Source organism: Nothobranchius furzeri, chromosome 2, assembly GCF_043380555.1.
Source record: "Nothobranchius furzeri strain GRZ-AD chromosome 2, NfurGRZ-RIMD1, whole genome shotgun sequence".
Lineage (NCBI taxonomy): Eukaryota > Metazoa > Chordata > Actinopteri > Cyprinodontiformes > Nothobranchiidae > Nothobranchius > Nothobranchius furzeri.
Genome location: NC_091742.1, coordinates 78,727,900 through 78,743,880, shown reverse-complemented (window position 1 = coordinate 78,743,880; position 15,981 = coordinate 78,727,900). Strand labels below are relative to the sequence as shown.

At 39.7% G+C, this 15,981-nt stretch overlaps 1 protein-coding gene across 1 annotated transcript in view; it reads right to left on the bottom strand.

Moving 5' to 3' along the window:
- htr2cl1 (5-hydroxytryptamine (serotonin) receptor 2C, G protein-coupled-like 1) overlaps positions 1 to 15,981 on the bottom strand; it is a 253,433-nt gene that overhangs the window by 108,839 nt on the left and 128,613 nt on the right. The window contains exon 4 of the mRNA XM_070548024.1: positions 7,147 to 7,282. The gene's annotated coding sequence lies outside the window, so the exon portion shown is untranslated. The remainder of the gene's footprint in view (positions 1 to 7,146; positions 7,283 to 15,981) is intronic.

Sequence of the window (15,981 nt, the reverse complement as noted above, 5' to 3'; positions counted from 1 at the left end):
TGCTCTCTGTTTGCCCACATTGTGTCTCCCGCCTCCCCTCACAGAGCTGCTGAGACCTTGCTTTTTTTCTTATTCACATACAACAGCAAACATTTATGCAGAATCCTCACAAGTCATAATAAAAAATATAATAGTCAGGATAAAATGGTGCATGTGGTAGGAGTGGAAAATGCTCGTGTCAAAGTGAAGGTGCTCTGCTTCCTCATGGGCATTTTGGAAAACAACCAAAAATGAATTAGGTCCTTTCTTTGCTACCCTGTATTTTACATAAACAGGTAAAGAGCTTATGCCAATGTTTAAAATAATATATTAAAGGTCACAAAGCTTTATTTTCTGCTATTATCTAGTTAATAAAATATTTATAATGTTTATAACCAGTAATTACCATCAATTCCCTTTACTGACAGAACTTTTATTGGAATCTATATTTTTTGTTATTATAGGAAAAGAACTATGAGCAGTCTTCTAATTAAATCCAATAAGATAACAGGGGTATAAACACACTTTCCCCCTTAATAAAAAGTTCATTTTTAATGTTAAATTCACTCCGTGTTTATTTCGCCGCACCAAGGCCAGTTCTGGTGGTTAAGACATAAGACATTGTTCTTTCTGAATGTCGAAGATGAAAACTCTTTAAATCTGAAAAGTTACCTGAGGTATTTGCTTTCATCTGGACACCATTCAGTTACCTTCTTTGTTAACACAAACACAGACAGTAGGAGGGTTGCTGCTCCTGTGAATGACTGATCGTATGTTTTCTGACAAGCAAAATCACCAACATCCCCAATGAAGCATCCCTGTAGACCCTGAAGTAAAGTCCCACATGAATCTGGTAATAATTGGCCCACAGGCATGGACACAGTTAACCTACTGGTTAAAGCCAGGTGTGCTGAAGCTTAGACATGGATACAGTGTGCAGGATGATGACCTTTGAGGACCAACAGATTTGATGGATGGCAGATTTGAGGCTAGATTGTAGCCGATGTTTGCCTTTGAACCATTCTCATAAACCATCGGACCTGCTGATCTTCACCTTCAGACCACTTGGCTATCCACTGACAAGAAAGAGAGATCAAACATTAACTCAGACATCTCCCTGGTCCATGACACTATATGAAAAAAACTTTCTTGGGTAAAAAAAAAAAGCAATTTTGATGTTATTTCTCCACAAATAGCAAAAACCTGAACGTGTTCTGCCATGTTGGGAAGTTGCTAATGCTAGCGGTCAGCTTCTACTAACAGAACAGATGCACTTCTCTCTTCTGGCCATAAAATAAACTCTGCCATTTCCAGTCGCAAGCCATGGTGGGCAACTCCACAAACGCTAATATTTGCCGATGACAAAGAAGGCTTTACTGACCCAAGCTATTACTCTGCCTGAAGACGTTTCTCTTCTCATCCAAGGAGATTTGTCAGTTTTAGGTGGAATACGGGAGGGTCAAACTTATAAACTGTAGCTGTCTGCTGCTTAACGAGCAGAAACTACCTATGAATACCCCTCCTCCCTACCCCGATGAGTCGTTAGCCTCTATTGTGTGGAAAACCTGCACCAGTATATTACCATGCCTATTTTCTTTCTGCAGCTAATGCAGGAAATAGGGTTGAAAACTATTTTAATTTTAGCCTGACTTATCATATTTAACAAACTACAAGTAGTTTCTGAGTGAATTCCATGTTATATGCAAAAGTTAGCAAAAATGAACGCTAACTCCCTCTGCCTTCCTGCATTTGGGTTGTTGGACAATGCCTCGAAAACATATTGAACAGTTTCCTCCCAAATACCAGGCCTTGTTCTGCTCTACATTTTGTGAAGTTACATGTTTAAGATGTAACTGCTACAAGACATAATTATTGAATCTCAAGTAAAATTTAAAGGTTTTACACCAAATACACGTTAGGATGGTTGAAACGTCACCTAACTAGCCTTAGCTGTTTGAAAAACCTCAGTTTGGAGAAACAGAGATGAGTTTGTGAATGAATTAGGCTTACTGTAGTCCTGAGGATTTCATTTAAATAAGCCATCTAATTTTACTGCTCTAGATCAACTAAACCAATATAATGGTTTTTAGTACTTGATTGATTGGAACTGAGACATTTCTTGCTAATCATAATAAAGCTGCCAGGATTTCCCCCCATAACTTTGTGTTTCTGCTCACTCCAGTGATGTTTAAATATGTCAAACTACTAAATCTTAAGCAGCTTTACAAGGAAGAGCAAGGAGATTGAGAAAATCTGTGTTAAAGCAGTGTGTCTGTCTAGCAGCGTTTACCCCCCTGCTCTCACCTACAGCTGAATTACCACCATTGGAAACCCATGAGATTGGGTCCATTGGATCTAGCAAGACCATTGCTCTTGCAGGGCTCTTTTTGTCAACCTCAGATGTACTCTCCATTCTACAATGTTAGGACCTGCCATCTATTTTTAGCCACTAATTCCCACAATATTTGCATCAGTCCAAGTCACAGCTTGATACTGGGCTGCATCTGTGTTGGATGCATTGTTGTTAAATGTCAGCTAAATATCTCATGCATCTCTGAATGGATTTAAACAAAGTTCTCAGGAAGTAATAATTTGATGTACATCTAGAACCGATTGCTTATTTGGGGTGAACATTATTTAAGACAGCAGCCAAATTAAATTATTGGCCAAATCATTCATATTTGCAGAAATTGTGTTAAGATTTGATGTTACAGTTGTTATAGTAAACATTCACAAAACACACATTGGGGGAAAAGGACTGAGCAAGATTTGTTGAGAATAAGATTTGACCAACACAGCCATAAAACCATCAGTTTTCCACACAGTGACATCTTAGTTTAATGGATTATTTGTTTTTAAAGTATTAAGGAAGCAAACAAAATATTCTGCTTAATGGTTTAAGTAATGCAAACTCATGAGGCAAAAAATAATTTGTAGAATTAATAAATAAGAAAATCTTTGAAATTCAGATCAATCTCACTACTTCTAATAATTTTTACAACTAAATAACTATTGTTGGTAACAGTTGTTTTGAGAATAGTAACAGTTAAGCAACAGTAGATGCAGTGATATTTATTTTTAGATGTACATTTAATCAGATCTGGACTGAGAGAAGCAAGAAAAAATACTTGAAACGATAAATAAATCCACAAAGACTTTTGTGATTCAATCAAGAAGCAGAAAATATGTAGGAAGAAGTTGAACCTACCAACATGCAATATTATAACTTTTCATCCTTTTGTATATCTGTTTCACTTTTTATTCACTTTTTTTGTAAAAACAATAAATAAATATTGTTTTCTTAACTGCACACACTCAAAACTTTGACAACTTGTCAAAGTTGATTTTACCAACAAAAAAAATAAAAATAAAATAAGGAAAAGTTCATCTGAGTCACTTAAAGTAATCCAAAAAAACATTAATTTAGATCATTAGACATAATTAACTTCAGATTTGCTGTGACTGCTGCGAACATGAGCCATAAAAACATGTGTGCCTCATATATGTTCACTGGACATCTGTTACTGAATAAGCCTCTGAAAAAACGCACCCTGACTTCTCACTTATCAAACTGCAGCAGACTCTTCTTTGCTAACCAGCACACACTGGAGCAGCAGAGCAAACAAACCACAGAGCTAATTACTGTAAAGTCATCAAAGTTGGCTGGAAGCTGCAACTTTCCCAGAGTGAATGACCACTGAAGAGTGGAAAAACATAAAAGTGTCTAAGAAAGAGAGACAGTGATGGAGTATGTGTGTGCTCAAGAGTGTGTTTATGTGTGTGTAAGTCTCCTTAAATAGACGCCATCAGATGCAGAGGGAGAGAGGAGGACATAAAGGTGAAGATGAAAGGAGGAGAGGGGGAGCCAGGCTTCAGCTGGAGGGAGATAATTAACAAATGTGTGTGTCTGTTTTACTTACTGTCTGACTTTTTCTGTGTGTGTATGTGGGAGTTTTTCTGTGAAGAGACAGATGGGAACACAAGAATCTGAATGCTGACAGTCATTGTCTGAAATAAAAATACTAAAAAAAAACATGCCCACAGCACCTTAGCATACCTGGAAGACAATGTAGGGATCACGTGTGTGTGTGTGTGTGTGTGTGTGTGTGTGTGTGTGTGTGTGTGTGTGTGTTCTGAGTTTTCTTACTTTTCAGGACATCTAGTGGTGTAAGTGCCCGTCGTGCCAGGACGTGGTTTTTACAGGGACCAAAGGCCAGTTCTAATGTCCTGAAATGTCATTTTTGGGTTTGAGGTTTCAACATGTGTCTATGTGTGACAAGTTATGAACAGAATCCACAAGAAAGTAATTAAAAGTCTCCAAAATCTTTGTGAAGTTTGCTAATTTACTTGCTTTTGGAATTTTGAACAATTTGAGTAAATTCATGAGACAGATGTGTTTTGAAAGGCATCACATTTTTGTGAATTGTCTAGAATTCTTCCTCATTTGGCTTCTGTGGATCAGAAAGTGAAAGAAATGTGAGAAAACTCTGGAAAGAGTTGTCGACCAATGAAACAAATGGTCTGTCCAAACTACTCCTGAGGTGAAAACGTCTCATGGAATGCATACTACTATTACAAAACAAACATCTGCATGTTACTACATGCAGATTCATTAGTCAAAATACATTAAAAATCTAAATATATAAAGTTGGAACAAAATACTTTAAACAACAGCTTAATTTATAGTTAAACGTATTTAAAACAAAACCATCAAACAAAAAAGAAATAAAACTGTAAAAAAATTAAGTGAAAATATTTGGAATTAAATCCAAATATATAACCTAAATGTTTAAAATCAAATTGATATATAAAACAAAAATAAAAATGAGTCTTGAAAATGTTTAATATAATCAAAAATATAGAAGTTTGAAACTAAAATTTTAACAAACATGTAAATGAAATCGCTGCGAAACAGAAATAGCCAAGAAAGCCAGGAGTGTGGTGAAGAGATCCCCTATTTAGCATCTTGGAAGCTCTTTAAAGGTGTGGTTCACTCAATTAGTCAACACATTAGCAGTGGTCTCTAGTAGTCTCTAGTACAGGGGTGGACAATCCAGGTCCTCGAGGGCCGCTATCCAGCAGGTTTTAGTTGTTTACCTGCCCCAACACATCTGATTCCTGGATGAATCACCTGTTCAGCAGCTCATCAGGCTCTGCAGCAGCCTGTTAATCACTAGTAGATTCAAACCAGGTGTGTTTAAGCAGAGAAACAAGTAAAACCTGCTGGACAGCGGCCCTCGAGGACTGTGATTGCCCACCCCTGCTCTAGTAGGAATTAATGCCTTATAAGTCATACTCTGAAATGGAGGCAACTAGCGTCTGATGCGATGGTCCTTGTTGCTACAGGATTTCGACCTGCAGAGCATGTACAGGAGGAGTACGGACAACATTTTAGCTGACAAATTCTCAAGAGCTGTGTAGGGTCGTGTTTTTTTTTTAATTTTTATTAAACCGTGTATAGAGTTTGTTTCATTCTTGGGTGTAGGGGTGTTACGAATACACAGTCGTAAGGAGCATTGTTTTTTCTATTTTGAATTGTTCTTTATGGTAAATGTTACTTTGAGTGTGCAGGTGCCCTCCTAGGATTGGTGGATGAAGGCCAGGAGACGTTTGGATTGTATGATCAGCTGGAGCAGAGCTGTTAAATGGAACCTGATGAGACGCAATTGTGTTCCTCATTCTCCACTCGCTCCAATCAGCCACCACTTTGGGCTCAGAGTTTGTGTGATTTGTTTGTGCTTAGAGATTTTAACTACAAGGTCTCCATAGCGGTAAACCACCTTTTATTTTTGCATTTTGTTTTCTCCTGATTTAGTTAGTCGGGTGGCCAATATGTTTGTCATTTAGGTCGGTTGGCTCTTTGAAGTTAGAGGTGTTTTGTTTATTGTTTTAGACATTGGTTCACCCTGAGTTATTAATCCAACCTAGCCCTTAGTAAATCATCACGTTTTTGAAAATAAATTATTGTACACAGAATTTAGGTGTGGTGGTTTGGAATCAGTGGAAAATGGAACCATTTTTATTTCACAGCCTGGCCCTTCTATACGGGCTGTTATAGTTCAAAAAGCTCTGGTGTGCCTGTTTCACGATCTAGAACATTTCCAGATCACATGAGAGCTCCAGCTGGCAGGATTTGGAGTCTTATTTCCTAATATTCGAACATCTCATCTCTGCTTGGCTAACAGCAATGCAACTCTGACACTGACTCTGTTTGCTCAGCAACGTTGGTGTTTTATCTCAAACAACACAAGCCTGAATAAGTGTTGCCATGTGGTGGAGTCGCTAATGGTAACAGTTAGCTTCTAGTAGCTGAGATGTTCTCTGCTGTTTCTCTGCTATTTTCTATCAGAAGCTAATTCAGTAGACAGGTGTAGGAGACTATTTTCATGTTCAACCTGCATGAAAAACTCAGGGGAGTGACGATTATAATCTGAAAAAATAATTAAAAAACATGGACCTGTGAGTCCATTTAACAATGAATGCTTTGCCAAGATGCAACAAGAAACCAGACAGGACAATCCCAAGCAACGTGTTACCATTTTGTTGCTGTTTCAAGGCATGTTAAAAATGTATCACAGCAGCTAATTCAGAGCGATTCCAACTGAAACGTCGTGTCTCCAACTACCTATGAGCAGTCACAACCCATTAAGATACTGGTTGAATTTGTTTCAGGTTATGCATAATGTAATAGTCACAGTTAGGATTTGGATCAGGCTACAGAAATGACTGAAAGTCGGTCCAATTTCCTAACAAGGGCAGAAACACAGTGCTTTATATTTGAGTGTGGTAGCTGGCCTCTTCAAATTGGCTCAGGTTCTGTGCCTCATGGAAACAAAATAACCCAAAACAATCAAGCAAGATCAAAGTGTGAGATGTATCCAACAGCAGATAAAATATGAGAGGAATGTGGGACCTGATTGCTGCTACAACTACAAAGCTTCCAGCAGGAAGAGGACTTGAAATGTCAGTTCTTGCTCACTTTCAGCACAACACATCAGACATCAATCCACACATATCATACAGTCACTATTGACTGACACTAATAAGGGAAACAGAGAAATATGCATTATTGTTTTTTAATCTGTAGAAAAAACATCATAAACACTCATTTGATTCATTTTTTAACTTGTGTGTGTTTTATATCGTGTGCGTTTGTGTTTTGCTCACCTTTTTGTTGTGTGTGTGTTGTTTTGACCATAAAAAAAGATCGACTACAGTGCCATTTTTTGTTTTTCTCTTGGGAGACTTCAAAACTCCACTTCTAGCTTTGGAGTGCACAAACGTCTGACTTCTGCTGTTTAGCCTGAAACAAGCAAAAACAAACACATTCATCAATAGGTCGACAAACAACAAAATTAATAAATCTGTAGCTCTTCTGGCCCAGCATGTAAAATTATATTTTATTTATTTAAACTGTTCTTCTTCCCACTCCCTTTCAGGCATTCAATACTAATGTTCATTATTTAAAATATGTACATATTGTGGCGGTGGTTTGTCACCTACATGGTAAAAGACAAACGCCTGGAATGAAAGAAAGAATGAATGAATTAATGAATGAATAAACACAATTTTCAAAATAAAATATTTTACGTTTCTGCTGGGATAATAAAGTGGAAAGTTATGATCAAAGTATGTGAAGTGTAATGGATTTGATGTTTTTTTTTTCCTTTCAGGACAAAAGGTTTTGAGCAAACACACCATGATGTACATCTGTCACTTTGTCACATTTTTAGTTTGTAACAAAACAAAACTATCGACATTAGTACTACTTGTGCATACTAACAAATAAGACAGACGATGACTAAATTAGTGATGCGTCGGTCGCAAACGAACTGGCTCTAAGAGCCGGCTCTATGAAGTGAACAATGGGAATTGGCTTGTCATTGGGCGCCGCCACCCTCCCTCCCCTCCCGCTCTTGCTTTACTGAAAGCCACAGGTGATTGGTCAACATGTGTAACTGTGTCCAGACTGTCCACACACAGAGCAGTAGGGGCGGGGAAGAGGGAGGACCAGACTCAGACAGACACACAGCAGAGCACATGCGGGCGGAGGGAGACGAGAGGGAATGAGGAGGAGGAAAAGGGCGAGCGAGAGAGAGAGGAGAGTGCGACGAAGACGGTGAGAAAATGAGCGACAGCAGTCGGAAAGTTGAGATTTCTTAAAGTGTTCAGTTATTAAATTCACATAAATGATAAGTATTTGATATATAGCATTTTTTTACATTAGTAAATCATTTTACATATAGTTTTGCATTATTTTTGGTGATAAAAATACTTTACGCAACATAAAATCTGAGGAGCCACTTGGGAGCCTTCTTAGTGATCTTTTTGGTGAGCTGAGCCAAAAGAACCAGCTCTCTAAAAAGAGCCAAAATTCCCATCACTAGAAGAAATGGTACATGGCCTGTATTTGATATAGTGCCTTCTAGAGTCCTGGAACCCCCCGAGACGCTTTACAACACAATCAGTCATTCACCCATTCACACACACATTCACACACTGGTGGGGATGAGCTACAATGTAGCCACAGCTGCCCTGGGGCGCACAGACAGAGGTGAGGCTGCCGAGCACTGGCGCCACCGGTCCCTCCGACCACCACCAGCAGGCAACGTGGGTTAAGTGTCTTGCCCAAGGACACAACGACAGCGACAGACTGAGCAGGGCTCGAACCTGCAACCTTCCGATTACGGGACGAGCACTTAACTCCTGTGCCACCGTCACCCCAGCCATAAAAGAGGCAGATATCTGCTCTACATAGATTTTTGAACAACCTGACTGTTTAGAAATAACATTCAGTTCTGAGCAGATGCATACACTATATTTTCATTGCCACACACTTCCCATTTTACAGCTATATTTTAAAATACTTTTGTGATGTTTAGGAGCAGAAATTAGCAGCCATATTAGCTATCTGCAGTACTTTATATTCAGCAGCTAAAATTCAGGTTTCAAATTTATAATATCTCTGCATGAATAACAGTGTGTTACAAACGTTTAAGTAAAAGTTTAAAAAATGTGCTTTCATGAAAAATTGAGATAAAAGTTGTTTAAAAACAATAGAAATCAAAATTTCTAACTAAGGAAACAAGAATTTGCCAATAAAATCTACAAGAACAAATTTTTGTTGAATTCTACTGAGGTCAACCGCAAGGCTCTTTTACAAGTAAACTTAATTGTTCAAAATCCTGGTCCTTACATGTTTTTTACGAAGTAAAACAAAGAAGAAAATGTTTTCATTAAAGTCATTTGGATTTTCTGTGTTTTATTACATTGTGAATTAATAAATACTTGATGGTGAATATATCCGTGACCTGTGGCCGTGTAGCTGATTATAATTCAGGATTCTTGCTGGGCAAATGGACGAAGCTATAGCTGAACTCTCAGGGCCGTGTTGTTTTAGTCATGTAAATTTCACTTCTGCTTTACATATTTCCCAATCTGAAGGCAGTTTAAGAGCCATCCATTTTCATTCAGTTCAACAAACAGCCTGCGCAGTGTGTGGTAATCCATCACTTCAGACTTGGAGCAGTCTTTTGGTTCATTCAAAGTCCCGGGTTTATTCATACCTCATTATTCCTCTGGTTAATGCTCTGTGTTGAAAGTGTTTATCATCTCACAATTTGTTCCCTGTCTCCAAGAATGAAAACGTGTCTGTACTTTACAGAGTCATTGTTAGTATGATTAACATGTCATCTGATAGAAACATCTGATGCGATGAGCTTTTAGTCTTTCAACCAAAACATACTGAGCTAAGTCTTAGCATGCCCATGCAGCCTCTGCCAGAAATAAAAAATACTTTGTAGTAATCTTAGCTCAGATAAAATACCAAAGCTCTTATACGAAAACTACATAAAAGATCTAAATTAATGTTAAAGCTGCTGCCAGTGGCTCGTTGTTGTTACTATGGTAACTCCACACCTGTTTCTTAGTCTCCGAAAGCAAATTTTATGAGGCAGACATGTATGCAGATCACAACGTAACCCTCAAACAAACAGCTGCTGGGTGAAAACTAGAAGTTCCTTGACATAACTTATTTTGCTAACAAAAGCCCAAGCACACCATTCCCAAATTCAAATGTAAATGCTAATTTTAGGATATCATTTCCCTGTTTTGGTTTTTTCTTCTAAAGCTTGGGAGTGCGAAGACAGACAAAATCATTAGAAAGTCACAAACAGAATAGTTTTACTAGCGCTTCATTGGCACCCTTGATTATTAAAATACCGCTAAGTTATGACATCCATTCATAATGACCAAGGCTTAGTTTGAACCTGGTTATTACATTTACCATAGTATGCAGCATGGATGTAATTTTCACTTTAGAGGTGCAGGGGACACGGGGGGAACTTTACAGTATGCTCTAATGGGAAACAGGCTTCAACACAAACGGTTGCTTTCCGCTTGGTCCTAGAGCAACCAGTGTCAATTTAATATAAAGTAATTTTTTTGGGGATAGTAAAAAGTGCAGGGGTCAAAACTTGACTTTGGAAAAAGTGTGTGTGTGTGTGTGTGTGTGTGGGGGGGGGGGGATGTCCCCCCGTCCCCCCAAAAAATTACGTCCATGGTATGCAGACTGTGTCTGTAAGCTACACCAGCCCTGTTTTTAGTCATGCCGTTACCTGATGTGAAGAGGTCCCCTTGTCACTCAGAAAGTGTCATTCTGAACATTTTAAGGAGTATGTTTCAAATTTCATTATGAACTGTGGGTCAGTTAGACTCAATTTTCCTGCCATTGACCATCATTGATTATAAGAGTTTGGTGCATGATGCTCACTCAGACATATCCCAGAATTTAGCACAAGGTGCTTAAGGTCAATGGGACAACCCGGGGCAGGCTTGTCATTTGCTTCAGCATCCACAAGGTTGTGGACCATTAATTCATCCCTAGAGTCAGACTGTCACCTCTGAGTGTTGCTGTATCTGAGGCGCAGCAAATGCCTGAACTAGTCAAGTTTTAAGGTCACAACTTTAAAACTCAAAAGAAGAATCTGTGTGAGTCAACTATTTGCACCTACAGAAAGTCTGAATAAAAATGTGTGTTTTATCTTGATTATTTTATGTATTTATTTGTATTGTGTTTTGTTTTGTTTTCTTCTGGTCTGTACCTGCACTTGTAAAGTGACCTTGAGAGTCTTGAAAGGCGCTTGAAATAAAATGTATTATTATTATTATTATTAAAATAGCGTATATCTGTTGCAAGATCATTGTAAGTGGTATATCACTGTAGAAGGTGACTGGAGGGGATAATGCACTAAAGCAGTTGGTCCCAAACCTGGGTCAGGGACACCCAAGGGGCTCCCAACAAGTTTATCTGTGCTTAGGTTGTGAGGTTAGTGAACTTTTATGTTTAAAATTTACATTTATAAAATCCTAATTCCACACACAGTATAATCAAAACTCAGAAAAGGTATAACTCTACATGTCTGCATAAAGTTTGTTAATGATCACATTTAATGTGTGTGTGTGTGTGTGTGTGTGTGTGTGTGTGTGTGTGTGTGTGTGTGTGTGTGTGTGTGTGTGTGTGTGTGTGTGTGTGTGTGTGTGTGTGTGTGTGTGTGTGTGAAAGAGTTGGGGTTAGCGGTCCTGGCTTGTCTTAGACACGGGCAAGGAGGTCCTCAAGGAAAACGTTTGGGAACCACTGCACTATAGGACACTGGTAAGTAAGTAAAAGTTTATTTATAGAGCGCCTTTCACAGATATAAATCACAAAGCGCTGTACAACATGATAGAGATCAGGGCAAATACCTCTAACCAATAAAAACATCAGAAAAACAATAGCAGTGATAAACGTAGAAAATAAAATCATGAGTATAAACAAAGTGAAGGTGTGAACCCGAACAAAGCCATCTTTTAGAACATTTAGGGAGGGAACGCCTGGATGAAAAGGTGAGTTTTAAGATGATTTTTAAAGACCTCTACAGTGTTAGAGAGACGGAGATTTGAAGGTAGACTGTTCCAAAGTCTGGGTGCAATAGTCTGAAAGGCCCTGTCCCCTTTGGTTTTCAGTCTGGTTCGAGGAACAGCCAGGAGGTTTTCAGATGTGGATCTAAGGTTCCGAGAGGTGATGTGTGGGGATGAAAGGTCAGTTAGGTAGCTTGGTGCCTGGTTGTTAAGAGCTCTAGTCCTGAATCAGCAAGCATCCATCCAATCTGTGGAGAAATCTGTTCAGCATTCATAACAATGACTACCCAAATCTCTAATAGCTAAAAAACAAAATGATTTGAGGCAGACAGCGAGCAAATCACGAGTTACAATTGTTTACCAAATTATAGTGAAACTGGTGCAACATCTGGGCAGGTCAATCCATGTAAAATCCAAATATTCAGTAAAGATGCAGAAACGTGGAAAATAAGAAAACACCTTGCTAGGGGTCTACTTTCAATGGGGAACAAATAAATCCAGACATCATCAAAGTGATGAAATCACTCAGATAAAAACAAACTGTGGAGAATAGTGGAAACTGTCACTAGAACCGGCACCGTCTTGTACATTTTAGCTCTCTTTAGAGCGTGTGCTGCAAATGACTCAGCTACTTCCAATCAATGTTTTAGCTCAATATCTGTCAAATTAAGAGTTTCAACCAGTTTTGGGTTTACTAAGGTTGATGTGGTGGCCCTCTTGAATTGAATTGATTCTAAAGGTTGAGCCGTGGTAGATGTACAGTGAATGGTGTTTTCGCAGTGTTTCAATAAAATCTGTCCAATGGTTCATGAGAAGAAAACTAATTAAGAAATGCTGCTTTTATTTACAACCTAAATAATAAAGGTTCTGTAGGAGGGACTCCGTGACTTCATATGGCTGTAAAACTGTAGCCTTTCAATGCCACACAGTAAAAATCACTGCCCTCTTGTTGCACTTCCTTCAGACTTCTTGTCCCTCTCTTTTTACAGTTAATTGCTATGAGCTGAAGTGAAACCAAATCATCAAGCCCAGCTGAGATCCCTTCGGGGCAGTCACCTTGGACCTGTCTATTATTACAAGAAGCCACCATTGGACCCGTCTATTATTACAAGAAGCCACCATTGGACCTGTCTATTATTACAAGAAGCCACCATTGGACCTGTCTATTATTACAAGAAGCCACCATTGGACCCGTCTATTATTACAAGAAGCCACCATTGGACCTGTCTATTATTACAAGAAGCCACCACCAAAATCAGCCAATATACTGCAAGAGCACCATGGGTCAATGCCACTATAGTGGACAGCAGGAGTTGAAGATATTGCTGTGTCACACCCTCACTAGTGTGCAGTGGAGAGGTCTATGGTATAGATTTATAACTTTTAACCTTTATCAGGAGAAACATTTATCCTACTTAGCGTTAACAGACTAACAAGCTCGAGTGCACAGGTCAGTGACCATAACAACTGGTATGTTAAGAACAATTCCAAGAAGCAAGTCCCGATGTGAAGGAACAGTTTGGAACAATCAATAACAGTAGACAAGCGATAAAGTCAACAAATCACTCCCAGAGAAAAAATTAAAAAATTTAAAAGAATGACACTATGTCTATATTTGGCAACCATAGTGTACAGAGCTACAATATGAGGAAATAAATAAGGTAGTGGCATGACATCTGGGTCAAAAGCCAAGCCAAAGAAGTGGAAGTCTTTATTTGACACGTGGAGAATAACATCTAGCTCACCAGGGAACACACCACAGACAGCTAGTTACTTTTCATGGACTGAGTAGTACACATGAATATAGAAGAAGCTGTCCCACAGAAGTTTACTGGAAACAAACACACATCCCAGTGTCTATTTTTTTAATCTCACCACCTACTGGTAAATAATCTGTCAGTCCCCCAGAATACTACAGCATCAGCCAAACAGGTCCCCACAAGGACAGAAAAGAAGGACAAAGGACACACGCCTGTGGATAGCCTAATTCGGCTGATGTCAAGACATCCAACAATCATCTAAATGAAGAGGAAGAATGTTGTCATTCCATAGATATCTGGAGTTTCATTAGAAACTCACAGGGATTATTTTCCAAGCACATCATTCTGCTATATCCCAACAACTTTTAAAAACAGAGACTGGTTCACTCTATGGACAGGATACCCAAACACAAGTGGAGCATTATTACATGTGCAGGTTTTCTGCCCCCTATTTTAGTGACACAAACAGCAGCTACACAAGTGGGTGGCATAGAACGGCGTGGGGAGTCGGCTCACTCAGTCAAGACTTAGCAGTCCATGTAAGACAGGTGGCGTTCTCGAGAAGACAGCAATGCCCACATTTAAGACAAAACAGTTTTCCCCTGCATTGTTTAATTAAGGCAGGCCGCCTGGCCAAGAACATCGCTCTAAAACCAAATGCTGACAATGCATGAGTACTTTGTAATACAGTAACAGTTAATCTCATTAGAAAAATTCACACCGTCTCTAAAAGTAGAAAAGTTACTTGTAAAAGTCTGCATAGGAAGTTCCTTTTAACGGTTGCAGGAAGCTGATAAATCAGCCTCTTTGTTCCTCTCTCTCAAACACATGAATGGTACTGAGTGGGAGAGAGAAAATGAACAGATATAGGCATCCACAGCCATAAATATTACTGACCATAATACTGCCGCTAGAAGGAAATTACCGTAAATCCTCTAATACAGGCCGGTATTCAATTAAAGGCCGGGTCTTCAATGTTGGCCGGTGTCGGAGTCAGCGGAGGTAAATAAAGGCCGGTCTCTTATTGTGGCCGGGTGGAATGTGGTGACAAGCAAGTATGAGCGTCCCAGCGGCAGGGTTATAGTCCCCAAATCAACCAGCAGGAGGCAGTAGAGGTTCACGCGGACCTTTATTGGACTTTTTCTTCAATGCTTTGTAACGCTACAGACACGAACCTCTATCACGCTCCTACCACACAGAGTCACGGTGTCAGTTAACCATGCTAATTCAACCCCTCCACAGAACACACATCACCTTCCCTGTGGCTAACATAACACTCACACAACACGCAAATCAGCACATAGGAACTAGCAGAACGATAGGAAACACATATAACACAATACCCAGAATGCACCTGGCTTACAACCCCAGCCAGGTCATTACACTATCAAGTTCAAAGAGAACGTGCTGATTATGCTGCAGAACACTCTGGAGAGCAGCAGTAGGGGGTGTATGAACTAGTCAACTTCACTATACAGTAATCCCTCGCTACTTCGCGGTTCGTTCATCGCGGATTCGCTGCTTCGCGGATTTTTTCTTTGGAGCATTTTTCAGGGGGAATTCGCAGATTTGCGGTATTTTTCACTGATTCGCGGTATTTTTCTATGCGAAATATCAAGAAATTCTTGTTTTTTTCATCAATTTCATCATAAAATGCACTTTTTGTAATAAAACTAAAAAAAAAAACAAGTAAAAAAAATTTTTTTCTTGAGTTTTACCCACAAATAGAGAATGTGATCATACGATAATTCAATAGGGAGCATGGTTTCACAGACGCGGAAGTGATAGCGTCGGCGAAACGCCGGCTGCTCTAGGAAACCCCCGAGCGTTCGAGCGTCAACGAAGTGACACGGAAATGCCGGACTTTCCAGAAGTAAGTAAGATAACTTACTATGAGCTGATAGTTCGTTGGATTGATCGGTAGGTTGGAAACTCTGATCATGAATCTGAAGAAACGATGACTGAGTGGTGAGCTGGACATCCGTTTATAGCCGCGGTTTGTGACGTAGGTGCAACGTGCAGGGAATCCCCGCAAGGGGCATGCTGGGAGTCCCTACTTCGCGGATTTTCACCTATCGCGGCCAGGTCTGGAACGCATCTACCGCGATAAACGAGGGATTACTGTGACTTTTTACGCCTGTCATCGACTAGTCGCTGTCACGTGATAATGACCGGCAAGATGCAGCCCTCGGAAAAGACAGCAGCCTGCTATCAGCAGGTGACAAGCTCCTGATGCGTTTCGCTGCTGTGGAGCGGGGCGCTGCGTGCATCACCTTGTCCTCCGACGCACTGATCACTGATACGGCCGCCAAACAGCGAGCGCTCCGCTGTTTTTGCGGTCGGT